Consider the following 6393-nt stretch of genomic DNA (forward strand, 5'->3'; position numbering starts at 1 on the left):
AGCGAAAATTATTTGTGCAGCTGGAATATAACATTTGCATAAGTTACAATTAAAAGGGAAACTATAATTACAAATTTTCAACTTAATTTGAATGGTTTGTAATATGCTCATTTGGCATAGGCAACAGCTTGCAGGCAAACAGAACACAGTCTCAGAGTTGCGTCCCTTTGTCTGCGTAGCAGGAGTGAACTCATTCTGAAGGGTTTGCTTTAACCCCTGAATCCCGACTTAACCACTAGTAAGAACCTAAGGTACAAGGCACTGTTTGTTTTCAAAACAGGATTGCAACATACACAGCGATTCACAAATATTTGCATCTTTTAATTGTTTCTAAAACAGAAGTGGCAAGTGGCATCGACCAGGAATGTTCTTTCTCCTGTGGAGTGAATGAGCTGTGGAATTTTAACTAGTTTCATTTCCTTTCAGCTCTCAGATCTGAAATCTGTGGTCACATCTCCTGTACAACGTGTTCTTCATATCACAGTCTCTTTAATGGCCCCAGTTTCTGATTTTTTTCCCCTCCTTAATTACATGTCTTTTTCTTGTAGCTACTTCATGCTGAAGGCATGTCATTCCTCCCAGACGCAGGCTCGGCTAGGTGTCCGTGCACTGAGTCCGTTTGTTCGTTTGTTTTCAGGGTTTCTTTCTAAGAAGCAAAGGAATCTTTTTATTATCCTCAAACGTGAGAATCAAAATTTTCATAAAATACTCTGTATACCATGTATACTTGAAACCCTGCATCCCCAAAGTCATGATAACCGTGATTATTATGTAACATGCATTGTGTCGCATCAATAGTTTTGAAAAAAAGAGAGAAAAAGGAGAAAATTATTCCATTCAGTCTTTCTCGGGAAAAAAAAATGCATCCAAAAAGACATGAACAGGAAAAATTGCTGTTATTATGAATTACACAATTAACTATGCCTTTCTATGTTTTTGATCCTTCTTTTCACAGCAATCTTCCAAATAATGAGACACCAGAACATGCTCTTGGAAAAAAAAATTATAAAAACCTATCCTTTGTTCTATTTGCCCTGGAATCTGAAAAAGAAATTCTATGGCAAAGGGGAAATATAAGGTAATAACATAACCTTATTTTATCTTTTTCCTGAGAAACCACAAAGGCACCGGGTTGATTTAGAGTATTGTTAAGTAGCATGATTTTTTTTAATCACAGAAACCCTGTCTACTTATGGAATAACAAATACAGGACAGTGAGAGGACCACCACACCACCTTCAGGATAATGCACTGCTACTTGGAATGGCTGACTGAAACTAACAAGGAGATTACCTAAATGACGCTCTGCTGCATAGTCATTTTCTGTGCCCCAAACCTGGGATAATTTTATCACACCAAACTAGGGTATAGACTGAAAAATACATATGCATAAGTATTTTATTTATGTTGATTACACATATGTTTTATTTATATTGAAAAAACTCCAGGAATTTAATAAATTTTATGCTGGGACCTACAGGCTCCGGGCAGTCTCCTAGTTCAACAGCTTTCTCGTTTCTTTTCTTCTTGGTGCATAAACCCCAAGTTTATATTCAAAGTCATAAGACAGAAGCAGACCATTTACCATAATGAATGATATTTCCCAAATGGTAGAACATTTACTGCTGTGGGGATAATTTTAATTGCCACATATCCAAATATTTTCATTGTTATTTATTTATTTTTAAATATAACATCTCATACTCTCAATTTCACCAATTTTATTATTTAGAATTGCTCCCTTTTATGGAATATCTCCTTTTATTTGTTTATTTTGTTATTTATTTATTTATTATTTATTTTTGAGGGACCGAGAGAGTCAGTGCGAGCAGGGGAGGGTCAGAGAGAGAGGGAGATACAGAATCTGAAGCAGGCTCCAGGCTCTGAGTTGTCAGCACAGAGCCTGATGCAGGACTCGAACCCGTGAACCACGAGATCATGACCTGAGCCGAAGACGGACACTTAGCCGACTGAGTCACCCAGGCACCCCAGAATTGCTCCCTTTTAAATTGATTTAAATATGGGGTGCCTGGGTGGCTCAGTTGATTAAGCATCCAACTTCATCTCAAATCATAATTTCACAGCACGAATTCGAGCCCCATGTCAAGTTCTTTGTTGATGCTCAGAGCCTGGAACCTACTTTGGATTCTGTGTCTCTCTCTCTCTCTCTGCCCCTCCCCTGCTTACTCCCACACACACACACACACACACTCTCTCTCTCTCTCTCTCTCTCTCTCTCTCTCTCTCAAAAATAAATGAACACTTAAAGAATTAAGTTGATTTAAAGAAAAATGTTGAGAAAAATATCACAGATGGTATGCATCAGAGCAAGGAAAGAGTATAGAAATGACTTATGTTTAAGAAATAGCAACCCTAATCACTTCTCTATCAGGGCTTAGTTCTTAATTAAAACAATTATTTTTTAATGTTTATTTATTTTTGAGAAAGAGAGAGACAGAGCATGAGCAGGAAAGGGGCAGAGAGAGAAGGAGACAGAATCTGAAGCAGCTCTATGCTCCGAGCTGTCAGCACAGAGCCCGACATGGGGCTGACTCTTAACTGACTGAGCCACCAAAGCACCCCTGAATTCTTAATTTTTTTTAAAGGAGGACGTTTCCCAAAAAGTTTTTAAGGAAAATGAAAACCTCAAGAAAGAATAAACTATTTTAATTTTTATTTTTCTCCTGGGTTCATGGAAAACCCTTCTGAAAAAGAGTAAAAGCACTCCAGTATAGTGATTTGCCTTGAGCGCGGGGAGCAAGCACCCTCAAGAAGATTCCGGAATTTTTCCAGAAGGCACCTCACAAGAAGCCAAGAGAGGCAGGGACAAAGAAGCACCTTGGCCAAGTTGTAGACAAGGTACAGGTTGTTCCTAGAAGCTTAGCAGGCCCCATCAGGGCAGGACTGGGGTGATGGTAGCCATGAGGTGAAGGCCACCCACAAAGCAGACTCTGGATGGAGTCCCAGAGGTGGGAGCAAATGCAGGTGCAGGAATAGATAGGCCAGCCATCCTCCTCTCCGCATGCTCCATGCCACTCCACATCTTATGCTTTCCCTCCTGCTCTCCCCCTCCCAACCCTCCTTCCCTCTTCCCGGTCTTTCATCAACTGAATGACAATACATAGGGGCCTAGAAATCTAGTTTTTCATTATTTACTGTCTTTCTATAAAGTTTTTCACTTTTTCTTCTGAAGTTTAAATGTAGATGATTTTAAAGTTTTTTTTATTTCCAGTTCTCCAAAAAGGCTAGAATTAGTCTAAAAACAGCCCTAAGTTGGTTTTCACTGATATATGGTTCTAGGATATATATTTTGTATGATTCAGTGCCCCTCCTACCCCCAACAATGAAAATAGAGCAATAATTAGTGCTGAAGGAAATGGACCCTTTTCCTCCTCTTGGCGGGAACAGTATACATGCAATATAAGAATAATTAATGGACTGGAAGAAGATAAAGACCTTCAGAGGGATGCTTCTGAGAACTACTGCATTTTGGTGTTCTTTATAGTAATTTGAAGAAGTCATGCCATTTCAAATGGTAACTGAGGGAAATCTAGAGTAATTCACTATGAAGAGAAAACAGACCATTCTTAAAATGTTTCTTTACACCCTTTTCCATATGAGCTATACCTCCTAGGGTAAATGTTAGAATGGATGGATGGGATAGAGCTGGGATTTTCATGTCAAATTCTTCAGAGCCCTGCTGCAGTTAAAGGCTGGGGTGAGGAGCTGTAGGGTGAGGCACAAGACATTATTTGACAAGCTTCTGGGACTGCACTGTCCCCTCTGACCACTGTAACTCCACTGCTTCCTGTTTGATTGACGGGAATCACTGAAGATTCCATTTTTTTTTTCAATAAAAGTTCTCCCTCTTTTTAAAACTTGGAAAATCATGGGAATAGAAAAATTCATGTTCCTGGATGGACCCTGGAAAAACAGAACCGATTTTATAAGGAGGGTGAATGTTTCTTAAGAACGATCATTTCTTTTTCATTCCTCGAAAGGCTCATTAAGTTATATCCTGCTCCTCTGTGACCTTAGAAATCATTTCCCATTCTCCATACCCCTGCTCCTTGTGGTGTGGAAGGGACACATACATTAGATTGATTGGGTTATTCTCTCTACAGTTTTATGTAAATTTGCCAAAGAAATAAGAATCCTGTTCTGACAAGAGTCAGGCTATTCTAAATATTTCTTACAGACAGAGCTGACAAAATTCAAAAGTAGTTTGGGTACAAGAGACTCATTAATTTCATATGGGCGTTTGATTCCCAAAGAGAAGACAAACTTCATCAGTTGGAGTGCTGTGGCGTCACAGAGGGACTTCATTAGTGCACCACTTAGAAGGGAGTCATGAGTATAAGTAAAACGACATGTAAATAACTGCCTAATTAGGTGTCCATGAAAAACTGAAGAGCCTCCAAAGTCGTTAGAGATGACTGTACATGGCAGGCAGCTTCTTAGACTAAGAATTAGTGCTTTCATAACCTTCACAGAGGGAAGGAGGCTGAAAGATTCCACAAAGTTCTCTCCGGAAGACTGGTTAACCTGGATGAAGCCATTGAAGACAATCAGGTGTGACATCGCTGACAGGGTTGAGGTCCTCTGGAGCAGCAGTTCTAGAACGTCTTGGGCCCATTCTAGTAGAATAGAATACTCAGAAATCACCCCCACTCCTGCTGAGCACGGGGTGTAAACAGGCACAGTGAGAGGAAACTTTATCACAAGGAATAAGCAAAATGGAACCAATTTTGATAAAGGGCATTATAAGTATTTAGGTCACATTAGAACCATGAAGATACAGATATTATAAAACTTAATCCACAGACCAGAGATCAAGTGGGCTTTAGACCATACACTGAAACCTTTCACTCTACATGAACATTAGAGAGCTCTTTTCTCCAGCACTCAGGTGTTAAAGCTATTGCTACTTCTCCCATCTTTCCACCCTGTCCTTGCCTACAAAATAATGTCCAAATTTCTTAGCATGTATCAGGGTCCTTCAAGATCCACCCTAGTCTCCTTTCCCCAGCTTACCTCTCACCGTGTCTTAGCCTGTTCCCTTATACATCATGCGGTCTGCGCTTGGTCTAGTTATAGACCCTTTTATCTACCGTCTCTGAATGACTCATATTCATCTTTCAGAATCCAGTTCAAATGACACTTCCTTCCCTGAATCGTTCATGATTTCTCTGTTGTGTGTTACAGACACATTTCGAGTAACTACCTTGGCACCTTATTTGACCTAGGGTACAGAGAGAGCGGTTCTCCCTTGGCCTATGGTTAGATATATCTACATGAATCTAGAAAACAATGGTTTGCACACAGGAATTGTGCACATGGGGCACTGAGAGGTCTGAGTGGGTAACAAGCCCCAGGATGACAGGGGAAGGGAGAATGAGAGCACAGTGTGGCCATGGTCTCCTGCATCTGTCCCCAGCCTCCCCCCCCCCCACAGACAATGCCGAGGTCACATAGACTGGGATTGAGAGTGTGAATTCTAAAGCTCAGTGTCTGGATTCAAATTTCAGTTCTGTTATATACTAGTTGCCTTGAGTGAGTCAGTTAACCTCTCTAGCTTTAGTGGAGATGGTAATAATATAGCGCTCCTGCCTCTTGGTTCTATCATGAGAATTATACGAGTTAATGAATACAAAACTCCCCAACAGTGCCTGTCACACAATCAGCATCATATAATAAGCATCAGCTATTTTACTTAGGAGGGGAGATGACAGTTAAGTAAAAAAACTGAAAATTCTATAAGGCCTTAGGGCATATACAGCACTAACTTGGAACCACTAAGTTGAAAGTAAGCAAAAAACAGGTGTTCTTCCCAACTCCACCATTGGCCAGAGCAGCATGGTGCTTCGAAGTGGTGGCATCTTTTGGGACTGGATATAGAGGGCTCCAGTGTTTGACAGGGTGGCTGTGCTCAGAAGGATCGATTCTCAGCAGAGACAGAAGCAGTGCCCATCAGGAGCAATGGCCATCACTGTGTGGCCTTGGTGGTACCCAGAGCTGATGTTGCAAGACATCCAAGGTGTCCACTGAGTGCAGAGCAATGTAAGGGATAGAGGAGCCTGGTTCAACTGAAGCCACCCAGTGGACATGGCAACTGTCAACAAATACAGTGATGACAGCATAAAAGGGGTCAGTACTCAGTGGACACCACAGGGTCAGACATCAGACTTACCCACAGGGAAATATTTCCTGGGCCAATCAAAAATACTTGGGAGGAGGGCTTTTGCCAGGGTGCAGAGGTCCTCTAGGGTCCAATGTGATCAATACCTCAAATTATCATTGGTGTGGCTTTATTTTTACAGAAAGGGAATACTGAGACATCATTAAAAGCACAAGCTTTGGTTTCAGACAGGCTTGTACTTGAACTGAAAGTATT

The 6393-nt window shown here is 40.9% G+C and overlaps 1 long non-coding RNA gene across 1 annotated transcript; it reads right to left on the reverse strand.

Annotated features, from left to right (window-relative positions):
- Nucleotides 1-300: 300 nt before the first annotated feature.
- Nucleotides 301-6074, reverse strand: LOC115300004. The gene is made up of 2 exons (XR_003912457.1): nt 5786-6074; nt 301-646 (listed from the first exon to the last, which is right to left on the reverse strand). It is a non-coding gene; the product is annotated as an uncharacterized LOC115300004 (long non-coding RNA).
- Nucleotides 6075-6393: the final 319 nt, after the last annotated feature.

This window comes from Suricata suricatta, chromosome 8 (assembly GCF_006229205.1).
Source record: "Suricata suricatta isolate VVHF042 chromosome 8, meerkat_22Aug2017_6uvM2_HiC, whole genome shotgun sequence".
NCBI classification, from domain to species: domain Eukaryota; kingdom Metazoa; phylum Chordata; class Mammalia; order Carnivora; family Herpestidae; genus Suricata; species Suricata suricatta.